At 41.2% G+C, this 22,161-nt stretch overlaps 1 protein-coding gene across 2 annotated transcripts in view; it reads left to right on the top strand.

Annotated features, from left to right (window-relative positions):
* Positions 1-22,161, top strand: part of STOX2 (storkhead box 2) — a 121,013-nt gene that overhangs the window by 50,046 nt on the left and 48,806 nt on the right. Inside the window, exon 1 of one of the 2 annotated variants that reach the window (XM_064369887.1) lies at positions 9,964-10,191. The exons of the other annotated variant lie outside the window; for it this stretch is intronic. The gene's annotated coding sequence lies outside the window, so the exon portion shown is untranslated. Of the gene's footprint in view, positions 1-9,963; positions 10,192-22,161 lie in introns of those variants that run through there. 2 annotated transcript variants of the gene reach the window in all.

Below are 22,161 nucleotides of genomic sequence, written 5' to 3'. Positions count from 1 at the left end.
CCCAGCTAATTTTTGTATTTTTGGTAGAGATGGGGTTTCACCATGTTGGCCAGGATGGTCTCGATCTTCTGACCTCATGATCTGCCCTCCTCGGCCTCCCAAAGTACTGGGATGTGTCCACTTCTTTAAAGTTTCTTTTCTAGTTTTTGCTTTGTTTTGACCTCTAGAGACACTAAAGTGTTTGGAAATTCTGTTGGGAGTAGGGGCTTATCCCTCGTGGGCCTACCTGCAGAGTGATCTGTAGAGCATAATGATTGGGCTTTTCTCTTGCACCAGTTTCCCTAAAAGCGTCTACTAGTCTCCAGACTGTGCCAGCATTCTAGAGGCAGAGTAAGTTATGTGATTTTTCACATAACCCCATTTCATTCAGTATCTGATTCCCCCTCTCAGCTATGCTTGGTGTCCCTATGTTAAGAACCTGTGGTTTAACCTCTCCAGTATATAAAATCGCTGTCATCTGCCTAGGTTGAGAGGTAACTATATTAGATAAAGGAATAGGGCTGAGTGTCTAAATGCTCCTTATAAAGTTTTGCAAACAGTAATTCTGCTTTCAATCCTGTTTTACATCTTGCCTTTAACAATACCTGAATTTTAGATACTTTGCAGCCTTCTTTCCTCCCATGGGGTTTTAATTCATGTCTTGCAACACAAAAGTTACAGAGTACACGAAAGTAACTTAGTCTGCTCTTCACCTAGATTTACTCATTGTTAACATTTTGCCACATTTATTGGATCGACTGATCTATCTATCTATCATCTGTCCTTATCTGTCTGTCTGTCTGTCTGTCTGTCTGTCTGTCTGTCTGTCTATCTATCTATCTAATATCTATATCTGTACCATTTGAGAGTATTGCAAGCATCATGGCACTAATGTTTTGGAGTTGAATTTCCTAAATGTTTCAGAAGTACATTTCTTAAGAGCAAGGATATACTGTTACATAATAACACTAGAATTACCGAATTCAGAAAGTTATCATTGATATAATCCTATTTCTAGCGTACAGTTTACATTCAGATTTTTTTCTGTTGGCCCAATAATGCCCTCTGTAACTGTTTTTTTTTTTTTTAATTCTTTTTTTTTTATTTTTTTTATTTTTAAGTTTCAAAGACTCTTTTTTTAAATTTTTTTATTTTTTTATTTTTTTTTATTGCATTTTAGGTTTTGGGGTACATGTGAAAAACATGCAAGGTTGTTGCATAGGTGCATACGTGGTAGTATGATTTGCTGCCTCCCTCCCCTTCACCTATATCTGGCATTTCTCCCCATGCTATCCCTCCCCAACTCCCCACCCCCCGCTGTCCACCCTCCCCCGCAACAGACCCCCGTGTATATTGCTTCCCTCCCTGTGTCCATGTGTTCTCCTTGTTCAACACCCACCTATGAGTGAGAACATGTGGTGTTTGATTTTGTGTTCTTGTGTCAGTTTGCTGAGAATGATGTTTTCCAGGTTCATCCATGTCCCTATGAAGGATGTGAACTCCTCGTTTTTTATGGCTGCATAATATTCCATGGTGTATATGTGCCACATTTTTCCTGTCCAGTCTATCATCGATGGGCATTTGGGCTGGTTCCAGGTCTTTGCTATTGTAAACTGTGCTGCAATGAACATTCGTGTGCATGTGTCCTTATAGTAGAATGATTTATAATCCTTTGGATATATGCCCAGTAATGGGATTCTGGGTCAAATGGAATTTCTATTTCTAGGTCCTTGAGGAATCGCCACACTGTTTTCCACAGTGGTTGAACTAATTTACACTCCCACCAACAGTGTAAAAGTATTCCTATTTCTCCACATCCTCTCCAGCATCTGTTTTCTCCAGATTTTTTAATGATCGCCATTCTAACTGGCGTGAGATGGTATCTCAATGTAGTTTTGATTTGCATTTCTCTAATGACCAGTGATGATGAGCATTTTTTCATATGTTTGTTGGCCTCATGTATGTCTTCTTTTGTAAAGTATCTGTTCATATCCTTCGCCCATTTTTGAATGGGCTTGTTTGTTTTTTTCTTGTAAATCTTTTTTAGCTCATTGTAAATTCTGGATATCAGCCCTTTGTCAGACGGGTAGGCTGCAAAAATTTTTTCCCATTCTGTTGGTTGCCGATTCACTCTATTGACTGTTTCTTTTGCCGTGCAGAAGCTGTGGAGTTTGATTAGGTCCCATTTGTCTATTTTGGCTTTTGTTGCCAATGCTTTTGGTGTTTTGGTCATAAAGTCCTTGCCTACGCCTATGTCCTGAATGGTTTTGCCTAGGTTTCCTTCTAGTGTTTTTATGGTGTTACGTCTTATGTTTAAGTATTTAATCCATCTGGAGTCAATTTTAGTGTAAGGTGTCAGGAAGGGGTCAAGTTTCTGCTTTCTGCATATGGCTAGCCAGTTTTCCCAACACCACTTATTGAACAGGGAATCCTTTCCCCATTGCTTGTTTTTTTCAGGTTTGTCAAAGATCGGGTGGTTGTAGATATGTTGTGTCGCCTCCAACACCTCTGTTCTGTTCCATTGGTCTATATCTCTGTTTTGGTACCAGTACCATGCTGTTTTGATTACTGTAGCCTTGTAGTAGAGTTTGAAGTCCGGTAGTGTGATGCCTCCGGCTTTGTTCTTTTTGCTTAGAATTGACTTGGCTATGCAGGCTCTCTTTTGGTTCCATATGAAGTTTAAGGTGGTTTTTTCCAGTTCTGTGAGGAAGGTCATTGGTAGCTTGATGGGGATAGCGTTGAATCTGTAAATTACTTTGGGCAGTATGGCCATTTTCACGATATTAATTCTTCCTAACCATGAACATGGAATGTTTCTCCATCTGTTTGTGTCCTCTCTTATTTCGTTGAGCAGTGATTTGTAGTTCTCCTTGAAGAGGTCCTTTACGTTCCTTGTTAGTTGTATTCCTAGGTATTTTATTCTCTTTGTAGCAATTGTGAATGGCAGTTCGTTCTTGATTTGGCTCTCTTTAAGTCTGTTATTGGTGTATAGGAATGCTTGTGATTTTTGCACATTGATTTTGTATCCTGAGACTTTGCTGAAGTTGCTTATCAGTTTCAGAAGATTTTGGGCTGAGGTGATAGGGTCTTCTAGATATACAATCATGTCGTCTGCAAATAGAGACAATTTGACTTCCTCCTTTTCTAATCGAATACCCTTTATTTCTTTTTCTTGCCTGATTGCTCTGGCTAGAACTTCCAGTACTATATTGAATAGGAGTGGTGAGAGAGGGCATCCTTGTCTAGTGCCAGATTTCAAAGGGAATGCTTCCAGTTTTTGCCCATTCAGTATGATATTGGCTGTCGGTTTGTCATAAATAGCTTTTATTATTTTGAGATACGTTCCGTTGATACCTAGTTTATTGAGAGTTTTTAGCATAAAGGGCTATTGAATTTTGTCGAAGGCCTTCTCTGCATCAATTGAGATAATCATGTGGTTTTTGTTTTTGGTTCTGTTTATGTGGTGAATTACATTTATAGACTTGCGTATATTGAACCAGCCTTGCATCCCCGGGATGAATCCTACTTGATGTGCTGTTGTAATCGGCTTGCCAGTATTTTATTGAAGATTTTTGCATCTATGTTCATCATGGATATTGGCCTGTAGTTTTCTTTTCTTGTTGAGTCTCTGCCGGGTTTTGGTATTAGGATGATGTTGGTCTCATAAAATGATTTGGGAAGGATTCCCTCTTTTTGGATTATTTGGAATAGTTTCAGTAGGAATGGTACCAATTCCTCTTTGTATGTCTGGTAGAATTCGGCTGTGAAACCATCTGGGCCTGGGCTTTTTTTGGGTGGTAGGCTCTTAATTGCTGCCTCGACTTCAGACCTTGTTATTGGTCTATTCAGGGTTTTGACTTCTTCCTGGTTTAGGCATGGGAGGAGGCTACTGTCCAGGAATTTATCCATTTCTTCCAGGTTTTCTAATTTATGTGCATAGAGTTGTTTGTAATAATCTCTGATGATGGTTTGAATTTCTGTGGCATCTGTGGTGATATCCCCTTTATCATTTTTTATTGCATCTATTTGGTTATTCTCTCTTTTCTTTTTTATTAGTCTGGCTAGTGGTCTGTCTATTTTGTTGATCTTTTCAAAAAACCAGCTCCTGGATTTATTGATTTTTTTGTAGGGTTTTTCATGTCTCTATCTCCTTCAATTCTGCTTTGATCTTAGTTATTTCTTGTTTTCTGCTAGGTTTTGAGTTTTTTTGATCTTACTCCTCTAGCTCTTTCAATTTTGATGATAGGGTGTCAATTTTAGATCTCTCCTTTCTTCTCATGTGGGCACTTATTGCTATATATTTTCCTCTAGAGACTGCTTTACATGTGTCCCAGAGATTCTGGTATGTGGTGTCTTCGTTCTCGTTGGTTTCGAAGAACATCTTTATTTCTGCCTTCATTTCATTGTTTATCCAGTCAACATTCAGGAGAAAGTTGTTCAATTTCCATGAGGCTGTGTGGTTCTGGGTTGGCTTCTGAATTCTGAGTTCTAACTTGATTGCACTGTGGTCTGAGAGACTGTTTGTTATGGTTTCCGTTCTTTTGCGTTTGCTGAGGAGTGATTTACTTCCAATTCTGTGGTCAATTTTAGAGTAGGTGTGATGTGGTGCTGAGAAGAATGTATATTCTGTGGATTTGGGCTGGAGAGTTCTGTAAATGTCTATTAGGTTTGCTTGGTCCAGGTCTGAGTTCAAGTCCTGGATATCCTTATTAATTTTCTGTCTCGTTGATCTGTCTAATATTGACAATGGTGTGTTGAAGTCTCCCACTATTAATGTGTGGGAGTCTAAGTCTCTTTGCAAGTCTTTAAGAACTTGCCTTATGTATCTGGGTGCTCCTGTATTAGGTGCATATATATTTAGGATCGTTAGCTCTTCTTGTTGCATTGATCCTTTTACCATTATGTAGTGTCCTTCTTTGTCTCTTTTGATCTTTGTTGCTTTAAAGTCTATTTTATCAGAGATGAGAATTGCAACTCCTGCTTTTTTTTGCTCTCCATTTGCTTGGTAAATCTTCCTCCAACCCTTTATTTTGAGCCTTTGTGTATCCTTGCATGTGAGGTGGGTTTCCTGGATACAGCACACTGATGGGTTTTGGCTTTTTATCCAATTTGCCAGTCTGTGTCTTTTGATTGGGGCATTTAGTCCATTTACATTTAGGGTTAATATTGTTATGTGTGAGTTTGATCCTGTCATTTTGATGCTAGCTGGCTGTTTTGCCCATTGGTTGATGCAGATTCTTCATTGTGTTGCTGCTCTTTACCATTTTGTGCGTTTTTGGAGTGGCTGGTGCTGGTTGTTTTTTTCTCTGTGTAGTGTCTCCTTCAGGAGCTCTTGTAAAGCTGGTCTGGTGGTGATGAAATCTGTGAGTACTTTCTTGTTCACAAAGGATTTTATTTTTCCTTCACTTATGAAGCTTAGTTTGGCTGGATATGAAATTCTGGGTTGAAAGTTCTTTTCTTTAAGGATGTTGAATATCGGCCCCCACTCTCTTCTGGCCTGTAGGGTTTCTGCTGAGAGATCTGCTGTGAGTCTGATGGGCTTCCCTTTGTGGGTAACCCGACCTTTCTCTCTGGCTGCCCTTAGTATTTTCTCCTTCATTTCAACCCCGGTGAATCTGATGATTATGTGCCTTGGGGTTGCTCTTCTAGAGGAATATCTTTGTGGTGTTCTCTGTATTTCCTGGACTTGAATATTGGCCTGCCTTGCTAGGTTGGGGAAGTTTTCCTGGATAATATCCTGAAGAGTATTTTCCAGCTTGGATGCATTCTCTTCGTCACATTCAGGTACACCTATCAAACGTAGATTAGGTCTTTTCATGTAGTCCCATATTTCTTGTTGACTCTGTTCATTCCTTTTTACCTTGTTTTCTCTAATCTTCCCTTCTCGTTTTATTTCATTGAGTTGATCTTCGACTTCTGATATCCTTTCTTCTGCTTGGTCAATTCTGCTGTTGAAACTTGTGCATGCTTCGCGAAGTTCTTGTGTTGTGTTTTTCAGCTCCATCAATTCACTCATATTCCTCTCTAAGTTGTCCATTCTCGTTAGCATTTCATCAAGTCTTTTTTCAAGGTTCTTCGTTTCTTTGCATTGGGTTAGAACATGTTCTTTTAGCTCACAGAAGTTTCTTATTATCCATTTTCTGAAAGCTGATTCTGTCATTTCATCACACTCATTCTCCGTCCAGTCTTGTTCCTGTGCTGGTAGAGGAGTTATGCTGCCTTGTAGGAGGAGAGGTGTTCTGGTTTTGGGTGTTTTCATCCTTTTTGCGCTGGTTTCTTCCCATCTTTGTGGATTTATCCGCCTATTGACTTTGTAGTTGCTGTCTTTCTGATTTTGGTAATTTTAAGTCTGCAGCAGCTGAACTCATAAACCCCCTTTTCTTCCCCCCAGGTGTTCTGGCCAGGGGGTTAGGGCTTTATGCTTTTCAGCTGTGTTGCTACCGTTTTCCCTGCCCACAAGGTGGCAGTCTAGTCACACTCAGCCTGCAGAGGCTTCGCTGAGCTGCTGTGGGCTCCGCCCAGCTTCCGTGTGAGCTTCCCTGCAGTCCTGTTTATATGGGTGTAGTTAGAACTGCTTCCGCTATGCTGGCCCGCCCCTGTAGTGACGGAGTCTCTGTAGTGGCGGGTTGTCTTGGTTATGGCAAATTGCCCCGGGAACTGCAGGATGTTTCCCGATGGAGGACGCCCCTCCCCCACAGAGCTGGACCGTCCCGGGTTCAGCCGTGTTTCCAGTGGGGCCCTCTTTGCCTGGGAATCTCTTGGCTTGCCTCCTTGCCTCAGCTCCCTTTGCTGGCCCAGAGGGGACACAGTCTCATTCACTTTGCTCAAGGAGCTGCTGCTCCCTGCCCCTGGTGCAGGCCGAGCGGCTGCTCTGGTCCAACCAGCGGCGCTGGGAACCCGTGGAGCTTCTCCACCTGTGAATCTCCTGGTCTGTGGGCAGTTAAAATCCGCTGCCCTGTGTGCCGCTGCGTCAGCCGAAGCAGCAGCTCTGAGACTCGCGGCACGTCCTTGCCCGGGGGTCTCCTGGCTTGACTCCCTGCTTCAGCTCCCCTTGCTGGCTCAGAGGGAACTCTGCCTCTCTCGCTCTGCATAAGAAGCCACTGCCCCCTGCCCCAGGGCGTAGGCTGAGCGGCCACACCGCTGAAACCAGCGGCGCTGGCGACCCGTGGGGCTTCTCCTCCTGTGAATCTCCTGGTCTGTGGGCAGTAAAAATCCGTCTGGAAATGCGGCGTCCACTCACCCTCTGCGCCTTCTCTCGGAGCTGCAATCCCGACTTCCTCCTAAGCGGCCATCTTGGATCTCCTTTTTTTAATTCTTATATTTAAATTCCAAACTCTAAGGATCACATGTTATATTTAGTTGCATTTCTTCAGTTTCTTTTAATGTCAGTTTTCCAGCTTCCTTTTGCATTTTATGAAACTGACTTTTTCCAGCATTACAGGCCAATTGTTTTCCCAAATATTTCTCAATTTGAAGTCCAATTATTTCTCCATGATTAGATTTAGATTAAGCATTTTTTTTGTAAGAATAATATATAAGTTACGTGGTGTTCTTTTTAGTACATAACATTGGGAGGCACATGGTGGCTTTTTGTCTCATTGATGATACTAAGTTTGATCATTTGGTTATGGTGGGGGCAGCCTGATTTCTCCATTGTCTTTTTCTTTTTGTAATTAGAAATAAATCTGTTGATATTTTGAGACTGCATGAATAGCTTGTTTTCCAACAGCCTTTGACCCTGTGGTTTTATCATGCATCAGTAATTCTTGTTTTTATCACTTGTTGCAATGGTGGTTACAAATGTGATATTCCAATTTGATAGTTTCTTCTAAAGTTACGAATTGATGTTCATTTGTTGAAAGAAAATAGGCACTGTCCTTTTCTAAGCACTCTATCATTTTTCATTTGTTTTTGTGTCCTAATGAACTCATGGATTCCTTTTTATTCAATGGGTTATAGTCTTTTGCAGGAATGCTATTTTATGCTGGACTGGTTACTGATTTGACTGCAGAAATCCTTTCAATCTTGTCCCCATGTCTTTTGAGGTGTCCTCATCAGCTTTTGAGCCTTTTCTAGCACTAAATGATGTTCCATGTTCACCTATGTTTTTCCTGCCTTGGCCCTATATGTGATGATCAGTTATTTCTCTAAGGCACCCTAGAATGGTATTTAGAACCCAAGATGGTGAATGCTGTGGGAGCTCTTTGCTAATCGGGTGGTGTTCCTTCCAGAGCTTTTCAGTGGTCAGAGCTAGGAGAAATATACATATAAAATCAGGAGTTCATAAAGTTATCACTGGGCTCTTCCTCTCCTTCCCCCATGATTAATTTTCTCAATCACACCATATATACATAATCGTTCTAGAATTACTGTACCCATAGCACCATCTGTAGTTGGCTTTTCCTCTTGTATATATATTTATACTTTCTTCACTCTCATAATTCAGCTACCTCTCATCCGTGTGCTTTTCCAGCTTCCAAAATTATTTGATGACTTCATCGGCTTTCATCTTCCCTCTCATTGTCTTCTCCTTCTTTATTCTGCCTACTGTCATCTTGGTGGGAGTTGGGAGGCACTGTTTGCAGTCTACCACATTTAACTGACAGCACCATCTTAGCGCTTCCTTCTGTTGGTTACTTGAGGTAAGAACATAGGGAGGAAGTAAACAGTATTTAACTTTAATACCCCAAGTAGCTCTGCTCGTCATGTCTGCCTCAATGTCCCAGGCCTGCATTCCTGCCATATCCCTCACTGGCAATTTTCTTGAAGTTTTTCTTCCTAACTCTCTTAGTAGGTGGGATTTCTTTTCAGTGGTATTGATGGTAGACCTGAAAATTCAGGGATGTGGGCAGTTCTGGAGAGAACAGGCCAGCCTGTCTGTTGATGCATTTATACTGTGCTTGAGGACTGAATGCTACAAATCAGACAGTCCTGGATTATTTCAGACTGAAAAAAATTAGGAGGCCAACCTGGTAGGAGGCAGAAGGCATGCCACCTCTCTCAGCATGTTTTTGATGTCTCAATGTTCTCATTTCATTGAAATTAGTGCGGACCTCTCCCCTCAACTGTAACACTTGGATTTTCTAAGCCACTTTGATGTCTCTTACCTCTGCTTATTTACAATGAACATAGCTTCAAATTTTCATTTTCTTTCTACTCTGTTAAATGTGTTACGTGGAAATCTGAAGATAGAATTTTACCTTAGAATTATAAGAATGCCTTTGGCATCAACTTGAGATATAAAGGTCTAACTCAGGGTGGAAAGGGAGTTTTGAAAAAAGGTGATATACATGAGGCAGCCATCACTTTTGAAACAGTTTGAGAGGTTTAATTTATTTCTCATGCTTTGGTAAACAAAAGCTGGCATTTTCCTTCCATTTAAACTGCAAGGCTGCTGTTCCTACCCTTCCCCCACAGTGGTGCATTTTCGTGGTCAAATCTAAAACATGTGTCAGGTTCACAGGCATGCTTTTTACCAGGAACCTCCTTTAACACTTGCTATATTGGCAGTTTTTACAGGATCTTCTCTCTGTGCTTTATTTATTTATTTACTCTGCTTGCATTGTGGAATTATGGGTAGAGCTGCTTTACATCAGAATCATTTTAAATAAAAATATTGAAAGAATATTTTGACCAAGAATAATACGAATATTTCAACATAAATATCTATGCTGAATTGGCTTCTAGATTTCAGGACAGGAAGAACATCTTTAGCGATGTTCATGATTTGGTTTTGCTTTGCTGCAGATTAGGTTTAGCGACAAATTCCATCTGGCTGGAGCTACATGCAGTCTCTCTATTGATTGGTTATATTGGGACTTCATGGGAGTGTCCTTCAATTTGCTTTTCCCAGCATTTTTAAAAGCTCCATTGAAAAAAAAATAGAGGCTAGAAAAGAAAAAAAGGAACCTGCATTGTTTCAGTTTGCATCCAACATGCAAAACATAGTTCTAAATTTTTAATTAGCTAAGTGAGTGGTGAAAAGGAAAAGTAATATAACAAGCCTTGGTGAGCAGCTGGGATGTGTTGTCATGACGACAAGTTCAGCAGGCTGCCAGCAAGCATGTCAATGGGTAATATGGGGAGAGGGCTTTGAAACAGTGCCTGCTAGCCACAATGTGATTGGTCACGCCTCTGTTGTCTTTGTGTGAACCGGTGCATGCTGGGTAAGACCTAGAGTGAATGCTCAGCTTGTCTCAAGGCTGCAATGAGGTAATGCTTCTGAATCTTTGGGGATTATGAGCGCCTTCCTCCAAAAGACTGCGGTCTAGAGTGTTTTCATTCCGATTTGCGTTAATTACTGACTATAACCTGTTAGGAAGTTTTACAGCTGCCTTTATTCAATCTTTTATATGTGCATGTGTATATTATAGATAACTTAACACGTGTGTATGCTGCATGTAGAATCTCAAGCGTATTCTAAAAAAAGAGATAACCCTCCATATTAGTCATTCTGCTCAGAGTCAACATTTCATTTGATTGCTGGCATCACTGACAATATCTATTGGTGGATAAATGATATATTAAAGTGTGTTTACATTGGGTAAGCAAACTTGTTCATTTCTAGAGAATATTTTGGCATTGATTACTTTTTAAAGTCTTTTATCTGTGATGAGTCGTAAGGGGCATAGAGGGGGTTGTAAAGAGTGTCGGATTTGCTTGGTCAGGAGGTTAGTTCATTTTTAGATTCCTTGAAATTGGCCGGTTTATATCCTAATATTGATATTATAGTCTTTCATTAATTGAACATAATATTGGACTGCTCCAAAATTATCTGCTGAATAATGCTCTGACAGTTTCAACTTACAGCTGTAAAGGGAAGCTGTGTTTACAGATGCAAAGATCTGGAAGTGCTTATGGTGGTTTGTGAAACAAATACATCAAGGTGCTGATGTGACAGAGACATGTGAGCTACACCCCTCCGCCCTACCCCTGGTTCTCTGTGACACAGCGCCTTGGATGCTCTCCAGGGTTTTGTCGGTTGGTTAGAGAACGTTTTATCACATTCATAAATAGTAACCTAATGCCCTGGAAAGGTTAGGGCAGTGTCTCCAACGACAGTATGTGTCGCTGGTGGGGACGCATACCGTAGTTGAGTTGGGCTATCCGGTTCATCGTGTCACCAAAGGGAAGCATGTGAGCGAGCTTTTGGACAGAGCTCGTGGAGCTGTCGTATTGCCACCCCGTTGTATTTACCTTGCAAACAGTTCATAAAAATTTATAAGCCTTTAAACGTATAAACAAAGAGTAAAAACACCTCGAACTACAAGTAATGGTTGCTGCTGCTGCTGCTGCTGCATAGAACGGTGGACTCTGCCAGCCACCTTGCTTTATTTGAGGTCAGGCCACGGGCATGTGGGGAAACTGGATGATTGTCAGCCCAGCTACCTCCATTCACCAAGTACAAGGCCAGCTAGCAAGAGCCTGTAGCCAGCTTTGCAGCACATCACACTTGCTTTATTCTTTTATATATTCATTTTTTAATTTTTTAGATTTCGAGGTACAAGTGCAGTACCCCTAAAGCCGTATTGTGTTACATGCCTATATTGCACCGTGGTGAAGTCCGGCTTTTTGGGTGCCCATCACCCTGATAGTGTACATTGCACCCAGTAGATAGTGTTCTTGGCTTATTTTTATTCATCTATATGGTTTCTGTTTATATGGCTTTGTAAAGAAAGACTTTACCAAAGATAAATAAATGTGATAGTATATCTAGGTTTTTAAATAATTGATTCAAAATACTTGTAGCACAAAAAGGATCTTGGGTTGTGACTTTTACCAAGATGTTGATTCTGTCTCATGGCACAAATGCCAAAGCCAGACAGCTTGTGCTGAGACCACAGTTGGAAAGGCCCTTGGAGTGGGCTGGAGTCCTTTGTCTAAAACAAAGCAGGGTGCAGTGACCCCGTGAAGAGAAATCCACCTGTTGATAAGACCAGCACTGTTTCTCTATAAACATCTGATTGTTCCGTTACCTTCATTTCTCTGGGGGATGGATTAATTGTGTAGTTTCAAATCTCAAGCATGCTTTGCTAATTTAAACAATTTTGAGGTTCATTAATGACTCAGTTTGCGTAAGGTTGGATCCTCTGTAATGCGGTTCCGTTGTTATAAGCAGGATTTGTTACCTTTGTTGACTTGCAGGCTATAAATTAGGTTCCCTTACTTTAAAATGTAGAAATCATATTTATTAATCATCATAGGAAAACATTTTTATTTTGTATAAGTATATAGTAATTATTTTTCTTAAGTGGCAAAATTCTAATCTTTTATATTTAGGTGATTCACTGTGTCTCTGTGGTCAGATTATGATATGGCAAAATCTTCATTATTAAGTCATTTTACAGCATCTAACAAATGCAAAATTAATATGTTAAAGATTAAGTAGAATCGAAAGGTAAAGAGATGTTCTGTTTAATTTACTGTTTCATGAGCTTTTTACTATTTTGAAAGCCCCCTTGAAGAGGAGCAATGGCAAGTTCAAACTAGCGTGAATCATTATGTCCTGTGACAGGTTCCACAATAAATGACTTGTGATTGATGTGAAGCCTGATGCTTAGAGATTCATGGCAGATGCACTACTGAAGTGTTTCTCTTTTATCACTAACATTATCCAGTGAAGCTAGTAGCTTAGCAAAAGACTTGGCTTAGAAGTAGTTGGGATTGGTAAGTTTTTAAAGATATGACCCTTTAGGGAAGTCTAGAGAAAAACAATGTGCTTTTTTTAGATAATTTGGTGGGTTCAAGAAATTTAAAAATACTTTTCTTTATAAATTCACTCTTTACAAACAAATGTCAAGCTCGATACATTTATAAAAGGGGGTTTATTAAGCAGCAGAAGCAAAAGTTCTTTTGAAAATAGGCAAACTTTAGAAGAAGAATAAAATCAGGGTTTCTGGAAGGTCGAATATTAACAGTATTAAGGCTTCAAAATCAGACAAAATCTTATGGTTGGGTTACTTTTGGTGACTTGCTCTCTTAACGTTGATCCTGTCCCACACTCACCAGTCACAAAAGTCAGTGTCCCCCAGGTGTAGATGAGTGGATGGACCTGGCTCTTTACCGATCAGGTAGTTCTGTCACATAGAAACATGAGGAGGATAGGGTATTTGTTACTGCCAACTAAGAAACATGTAGTCTCTATTCTTAAGAATTTTATTGTAATATCAAAAAGGCATATTTGTATAGTACTTAACTCATTAAGAAAGTGCCATTAAAATAACTTCGAAATGACACAAATTACAATAGGAAACTCCATGTTGAATGTTGATTTCATCTATTTTAAAATGTTATATTATTTCTTTCTTTTTTTTTTTTTTTTTTTTGAGACAGAGTCTCACGCAGTCACCCAGGCTGGAGGGCAATGGTGTGATCTCTGCTCACTGCAACCTCCACCTCCTGGGTTCAAGCAATTCTCACGCCTTAGCCTCCTGAGTAGCTGGAATATCAGGTGCCCACCACCACACCCAGCTAATTTTTGTATTTTTAGTAGAGACGAGGTTTCACCATGTTGGCCAGGCTGGTTTCAAACTACTGACCTCAAAAGATCTGCCTGCCTCGGCCTCCCAAAGTGCTAAGATTACAGGTGTGAGCCACTGCGCCCGGCCATTTTTCTAATATGACAAAAATGAAACCTTAGCAGCTTTATTTACAATGCTGAATATTGATAATTGAAATAGAGACTAGCCTGAAATGTACATCTGTTTCATTTATGAAGAAAGGGTTTCCTAAATGAATTAATGGCACTGGAAAGTACACAAGAGAGATTATCTGCTTCAGAGAATTAACTTTGCAGGTCACTTGAGTTCTTCTGATAGGGTGCTAATTAATATTCAAATGCTACGTTGAGAAAAGACTGATTTTCAGACCTTTGTGACCTAGAATCACTTCTCTTATGGTGCATTTTATACGTTGTGTGGTTGTGATATGTCATTTGGAGCTAATGTTATTTAGGTTGAGTCTATGGTGAGGTTGTATGCAATGCCTGATGCCAGCAGTGCTGGAAGAGGAGATGCTGTCTTTATCCCAGTACCTGTTTATCTTGAGTTGAAAGCTTGTTGCTTGTAGGTAGATGGTACTGCGTCTTTTTCTTCCTTTTGTCCTCATAGTACCCAGACCAGTGCTAAGTAAAAGTATAAACCTCTTATAGCCTTGAAATCTGAAATTTGAATAAAAAGGAAATATTGTGGTTGAAATTAAATCAAAACAATTATGCTGTGTTTATGAATCTTTTAGCCACTCATGGCGCCAGCATTTTCTTGGTGATAGGGCAGGTGGAATGGTGCCAAGTGTGTAGGTTTGGGACATTAGACAGACCCACATTTGAATCCCAGAGGTACTATTTACTTGCTGGGAGACATAGAACAGATTAGCTGTAACTGTTTAAATGAGGATTCCACCCACATCACAGGTTATATTAATTGTGAACCTGTCTAAAGTGTCTGACACAGAGTACTGGATATGCAGTAGGTGCCCACTAAATGTTAGTATTCTTTACCTCCTGCTTGCATTTAATTGCTAAAATGACCAAATTTTGTTCACTTTAATGGGATATCTTTCCTGATGGGATAAGAGAGAATTATTAGTTCTTCAACTCTGATAAGTCATTCTAGAGGAATATCTTTCTGATACAACAAGACTATTTTATCGTCTGTACTTAGGTAATGTCCTTAGTTTTATCATAGGGATGCACTTGATATCGACATATTGAGATCATTAGGGGTTTATCATTGGAAAAGCCCGGAAGGGCAAGGGGAGCATCAGAGGGGAAGCTCATTCTGGCAGTTATGCTTAGGGTGACGGAGGAAACCAGGGGAGGGGTGTCCAGGAATGCAGATGAAAACCCAAAGCAGAAGGAAAGGAGCAGATTTAGAGACATCCAGAGAGCGAGGAGACTGGCTCTGTTGACTGTTTGCATTAGAAGGGAAGGGGGTGGTTAGGGAAGAAAAGACAGGTATCTCACACGCATGTGCCATGCACGCGGCTGCCCTAGGGGTGGTTCTACAGTCCAAACCAGGCAATGCAAGAGGGGGCGGGATTTATGGGATAGAGTACACATTCAGTTTTGGACATGGAGTTGGAGGCACAGGGGGTATTTAGGTGGAATCATCTGATAGGTAAAGAGAGAAGTGGGCGGTGGGGGGAAGAGAGAGAGAGACAGAGACAGAGAGAGAGAGAGAAAGTGAAAGAGACAGGTGGTTCTGGCAGTCAGGGGGACTTTTGGGATCAGAGAGGGAGTTTTGACCCCCTCGGCTCTGTATGGCTGAGAGTGGTGAGACAGTGGGTGGCCTGCCCCTGTGGAGCATGTAGCTGGAGAAGAGAGGAGGTGGGTGAGGATGGAGCCTTAGAGAGCTCTCTTTTAGAGGCCAGCAGAGGAAACAGTTATAGGAAGAGGAAACTCAGACCCTAAATGTGAATTTAGAATCTGGATTTGGTTTTAATAATTTGCACACAGTGAATTTCCCAAAGACATGTGTAAGTCAACTGGAACCACAAAGCCAAAGCTGGAAAGAACAACAGTGCCCTAAGTCGGTTCTGCGTTTGATGGACAGATGGATAGGTCTTTTGAGTGCACTGAATTTCCATCTCATCACGGTCATCCTCCTGGCAGTGCCTCCTCCAGGAGCCATTCCCAGTGGTGGTGATAACTCAGGCCATACCACACATTCACTGTAACCTTCCTGAGACCAAGGTGCTACAGACGGCTATGGGAAATAGAAAGTACTGAACACTCTACCTGGAGGCATACAATTTCGAGTAGTTTTCACCCATCTTTAGCATGAGCACTTAAATTAGGTGTAATTAGAAGGGATGACTTAGGACATGTGTGGAAAGTGTGACTTAAGTATTTTGGGGAGCTATCAAAACAAGAGGCTGAGTGCGGTGTTTCATGCCTGTAATCCCAGCACTTTGGGAGGCCAAGGCAGGCAGATCATGAGGTCAAGAGATCGAGACCATCTTGGCCAACATGGTGAAACCTGTTCTCTGTTGAAAATACAAAAATTAGCTGGGCGTAGTGGCAAGAATCTGTAGTCCCAGCTACTTGGGAGGCTGAGGCAGGAGAATTGCTTGAACCTGGGAAGTGGAGGTTGCAGTGAGCCGAAATCGCGCAACTGCACTGCAGCCTGGGCGACAGAGTGAGACTCCATCTCAAAAAAAACCCAAAACAACAGCAACAAAAACAAGAAATGAGAAAAATGTTCTTTACTTTGTCAAATTTTTTTTTTCTTTTCCTTGATAGAACGTTTTTTCTTTCCCTTGATAGAACTTGATCAAGTCTTAGCTATTATGTCATCTGTCATTAAAACTCTGACCTTGGGCAAGTTACCCAGCTCTCCCGGATTTCGTTCCTAAAATAGTGCTAATGGTATCTGTGGGAGAACAAAGTGACGTGACATGTAGAAAGCCCCTTCATACATATTGGCCGTGAGGTATAGTTGTTATTAGTAGGAGGTGGGAGGGGAGGCATTAGACGTGAGAGGAAGGCGGTTAAAGATGATGGGGTGTGCACAAAAGTGAGAATGTTTCTTATCAAGAAAGGGAGTGGTGCAAGAGGAAGGAAGAGGAATGTGATGGTGTTTGGTGTCTTGGAGGAAGAGTGAAGGAAGGGTGAGAAGACATGGGAGCATACACTGCCCGCCCAAGGGCGGTGCTCACACCCGACACTTGGATGTTTGGGACCTGAGATGTACCTAACTTAGAAAACTTGTTGAGTGCTCTATGCTCCAGTTGTTTTGTTTGAGTTTCCTGAAATCAGACATAGTTGGATTGTAGAATGTCGTGAAAATGGAGATCGGAGGAAGGAAAGTATTGGGTTTAATTTTGTATTGGATTGAAAAGATCATCAGCTTTGGGTTATGAAAAATGTAGTGCCACAAAAGTATGAAAATGTTAAAACTTAGAAACATCAAACAACAGCTTATGAATGCAAAGCTTGGAAAATGAATTATGAAAGTCTGCTATTTTTTAAGAGCATAAGACCAAATGAGGAAGACAAAACTTAAGGAAAAGCAATGAGGGGATCCAGCTGAACACTGGATTGGTGCACACTAAGAAAATAACAGTTGCATTCAAACGCAAGTGTTAATGCTTTTTATTAAGCCAAGAGATATCAGGGTAGGTAACACTTTGCTTCCCAAACTCTGAATGTCATAAATGGAGTTGGGGGATGGCTCCAGGATGTGTGTTAGGATTATAAATACCTGTGCCCTTTTCCCTCCCGCCTGTCCGAAATCTAATCCAAAGGTTCTCATATTTTTGGACTTCATATTCAAAGAACACTTCAATAAAATTTGTGTGGATCACCATAGGTTGCCAGTTTTTAGTTCTGGCAAGCAAGTACTTAAAAAAAAACCTGTCATCTCTTATCACCATTACTGCAGTAAAAAAGAAGACATTTAACATGCACATATGCATATACCTACACACACACACACACACACACACACACACACACGGGAGGAAGAGCATAACTAAAGACAATTTTTTGATCAAGTAAATTTATCTTTATGAGAAATTTTCTGTGGTGTCTTATCTTTCCTTCTTTTCATTGTGGACTGGTAAAATAATTCTCCACACAAGCACAAGCACAGATCTACAGAATCTGGCCAGAATTTACAAAGTACTGGTCCAGCTGTTGTCTGCCCGCTCCCAGGTGACCAGCCCAGGACAGCTTGGGAGACAGAAATCCTGCCACCTTTGCTGCTACAAACGCAGGGCTGAAAGGACCAACCCTTTTTCCGGACTACTTTGTGACCCAAGCCAAGTTATCAAAAGGATCTTTGTTGCCAGGGGATGTTTTTTTCTTTTCTGAGAGTAGGTTGGGTTGGGGTGGGGGGTCGGGGGTTAGGGAGTGGAGATAGAAAGGATGGAAGGTAAACAGTATAACACAAGAAGGAAATTTTAAAGACTTACAGTGATTAAGTACATATGACTTCCTTTTTTCTTTTTTGCCCGGCACTGCCTGAAAAGTATATATGACTTTAAACTGTATAGACAAGAATATTTTCAATTCTAGTGTAAAGTAATAGGATACGGTATCACATTGGGAATGATGTCTTTCTTCATCAGTTGTTTCTTCTTAAAACAAGCCTTTTATGAGGTGTGAAAATTTAAAGAGGCCGGTTTTGCTGTTCCTGTGAGAATTGATTCTATTATTACAAAATATGAATGAGGTAGACATGTTGATTTTCGAAAGTTAACAGAAAAATCTACTAATCTGGATAGATCATTAAGAATGTAATCTGCTTCGTCAGTGTATGTGTTACGTGAACCGACATTAAGAAGTTGTTCTGGCAGTGACTTATCAGCAAAAATGGGATAGAAGTAAAAAAAGGGAGGAAATGCAGAATGGTTTTTTATTACAAAAAACTTTATAATAACACAACTTTTATTGATAATTTATAATAATTACAGACAACTTTTACTGATAGCTTTTGTAAATGTAGAATTAATTTATATTATCAGCTTCATATTTGGAAACACTTTTAAAAATTAGCCTGATTTGTGTTTAAAATTATTTTTAACAATGCAGCAACAGCTTTGTTGCCCAAGCTGGTCTTAAACTCCCGGTCTCAAGCCACCCTCCCACCTCGGCTTCCCAAAGCCCTGAGATTATAGGTGTGAGCTACCATATCCCGCTAGAATTATGCTTATTCATTATATATTAACTTTGAACTTACCATTTTCAGGATTGCAGGGAATTTTTTGAGACTGGATCTTACTGTGTCACCCAAGCTAGAGTGCAGTGGTGCAATCACAGCTCACTGCAACCTCCAATTCCTGGGCTTAAGTCATTCTCCCACCTCAGCCTCCTGAGTAGCTGGGACTCCAGGCACACACCACCATGCCTGTATAGTTTTTAGAAGTTTTCTGTAGAGATGAGATCTCACTATGTTGCCCAAGCTGGTCTTGAATTCCTAGACTCAAGAGATCTTCCTACCTTGATCTCCCAAAGTGCTGAGATTCCAGGCATGAGCCACCACACCCAGCCATGGTTGCAGGTTTTAGATGTTAAATTTACATATCTTGTGTTGGGGAAATTATTGAATTAGGACCACAGATGCGAACAAAGTTTAAAGGAGCTGACCCATCAGCCATTCCCCTCTCAATAGAGACTGTGCCACATTGCTCTTGGCCCAGGCACGAGAAAACACTTTATACTGTCTTGCTAGGCTTCTCAATCTCAGTCTATAACTACACATGCGTGTGTGCATGCGTGCGTGCGTGTGTGTGTAGTTTCAGCTGAATTTTCTGTCCCAAGGTTAAGTTAGAAATCAGCTTTTGTTTGCTTTACAATTTGTCATGGCTTCAATCAGACAGTGGTGTCAAAAGTGGTATCATTGACATCTCTGCTATGCTTTGTTCTCTGAAGTTAATCAACAATGTCCATGCTGCCAGTTGAGTCTAAATAACTGCCCAGCCACAAGCTGCACGGTGAACACTTTTCTCAGTTGGGTTGGGTGCTCCTCAGGGAGTCCCAGGTGCCAAGCACATGAAGCATGGTTTGTCACTCACTGAGGAGGAGCCCCTGGGGTCCCATTCCTTGGCCCCAGCTGGTCCCTTGCCCAGATGTGCTGTTAAGTGTCACCGGGAAATCACACAGGAGGAAGGGCAGCGACCACGTACACATGAGGAAAATGTCAGGGTGGCTCCCGCTCTCAGCAGGAGGACATCTCCATGGCGCACTTTGGGCTGAGCGACCTTCTTCTCTACCCTCACTGCCCGCCGCCCCCCGCCGCCCCCGCCAACCAAGGTGCTGCTGCCTGTAGCCAGAAATTATAATCCTCATTTGGGTTGAGTAAGAAAGTTTATCCATTACCCATGAACCTTGTCTAGCAAATCTGCTCATGCTGCATATGACTTTCAGATTTCACTCTCTAATTGAGTAGAATTGTAAATATACCTTGCCCATTCATCATGCCAGATACTCAAGATTTCTATTCAACAGGCCATCCTATTATCAGTAAACAGCCCTGGCTAAGACCTGCTAACATATATGATATGAACATTGCCTTCTTGGAGCTCTTTTTAGTACCGTTGGGTCATATCTTCCAGTGGGAAGGCCATTAGCATTTTGGGGTCAGGATATTTATGCATGGTTGTATAACTGTCAAGATGTAGTATTTGAGGGTTTTTTTGGTGGAACTTTTTGTGTCTAAAAGCCAGTCATGTTCATATAGTATACAAACTTGAGGATACTCCCTAAGGACCACAAATGCCAACAGTTTGAAGGAAAAGTAGGAAGACTGAACATTACTGAGGAAAAGTCTCAGGCCATGCCTATGTCTATTCTCTGTTGTAATGGCCTCAGCTAGGGTTAAGGTGAGTTTTTGAAAGCACGCATTACTATTGTGTGTGCGACGTGGATAGGACAGGGCCAAAAAGGGAAACAGTGGACTCAATAATTATATTTGACGCTAATGATCTGGTCTGTGGGTCCTGTGGGTGCCTCCTGTCTCCTGATCCACCTAACACTGATGACAAAGCTCATTAGTACTTCTGGCCAGAGGGTGGACTTGGGGAAAGAGAGATTGGCACTCATGTCAATCAGTTTGGCTTCTCATTAGTAACTCCAAAGAAAATAGTTGGCCAAAGAGGCCAGAACCACAAAAAGGAAGCTAACTTTGAGTTACCCACACCTATCCACCGTTATCACAGAGGTGGGAAAAGGCTAAGTGTTTGGAAGGTGGGAAGTGGATGAAGTGAAATGGTATCTTTCTGAGGTGAAAATAAAACTTTAAAAAAATCCCAATTGCAACAGTCCTAAAATAAAAGTAAGTCTTTATGGAAGGAAAACAAAGTCCAAAGTGAACCTATTTGCTTCTCCTATTAACAGTACTGTTTCGAGCAAAAGAAAGTAGTTGTGGATTCTGCTTCTGGGCAAGAGGGAGCAAGCACACACCACCCTGTCTCTCCCACCGCATGGAGCTGAGAATGGACAGAATTCATGGCGCACCAGGCACAGAGGGGAAGGAGGTCAGAATTTGAAGTTCCATCAAACTATATCACCTGACATAGACTCTGAGGTAGCCCAAACTCCAGTAGGCCACACTGGTGTGGATAGTCAGATCTTCAAGGGAAACCCTTGCTTCCTGAGGAGCAGGAAAGGGGAATCCTAACTTCCGAGTCAGCGAAAGAAGTCACCGTTTTCATTCTCTCCCTTCCCAACCCATAGTCAGTCCTGCACAGCAGCTGTAGGACTGGGCAGACATCCAGAACTGTGTGTGGTGGGGGAAGAGAATATCCTTCTTTCTGATGAAGGGAACTGTGGTCCTAAGAGCATGGGGTGAATTCTCATTGCTTTTCTTCTCTCTCTGTCCTTCTGCCACTTGACACCACACTGAAATGCAGTTGTGCTAGAAGTATGTGGCTAAGCAAGGCAGCCAAATCCCAGCGTTCTAGCAGAAGGACCATGAAAAGGGGCCCCAGGGAACTGGAAGGTACTGGGGAGATCACAGAGTGGATCAAGGAAGCTGTTGCATAAAATATTGTATGAACTCCTGGACTTGCTTCGGCGCTGTGCATGTTTCAGTCTGACTATAAGCAGCATTACAAATGCTTTGAGAGCTGATGTATGAACTAGATCACACAGGTGCCAGGCTGACCACTGCATGATATACTTGTAGGACAGGCCCAAAAGCATTGCAGAGGCTTTCTGCACTGAACCAACATTCAGCTGACAGGAGGTGGTTTGGGAATTGCAGCCTGAACTTACCAATGTTGATCATGTGCTTAAAAAAAAATTCGACATTGTCCTTATGATTTAACGACTTGGATTCTCATAATGTAATAATCAACATTACTAAAAATTAGCCAGCACATGAAGAACCAGGATAATCTCAATTTGTATGTGAAAGAGCAATTAACAGAAGTGTCACAGATGTTGGAATTATCAAAGATTTTAATCAGTTATACTAATCATGGCCCCAGAAGTATGGGAATAGATGATATAATGCAGAACCAAGTGGTAATTTTAGAACTGAAATATATAATAATCAAAATTTAAAATTCATGATAATAATCAAAATTTAAAATTCATGGGTAGGCTCAACAACAGGATGAAGATAATAGAAAGAGAGGACAATGGACTTGAAGATAGATCGATAGAAATGATTCAGTCTCAACAACAGAGAAAAAAAGATTGAAAAAAAAAATAAGTAAACAGAGCTTCAGGGATGTGTG

Source organism: Aotus nancymaae, unplaced genomic scaffold (genome assembly GCF_030222135.1).
Source record: "Aotus nancymaae isolate 86718 unplaced genomic scaffold, 86718_ANA_hifiasm-v0.15.2.pri h1tg000006l, whole genome shotgun sequence".
Taxonomy (NCBI): Eukaryota; Metazoa; Chordata; class Mammalia; order Primates; family Aotidae; genus Aotus; species Aotus nancymaae.
The sequence above is the reverse complement of the archived record's forward strand: the minus strand, read 5'-3'. Positions and strand labels throughout refer to the sequence as shown.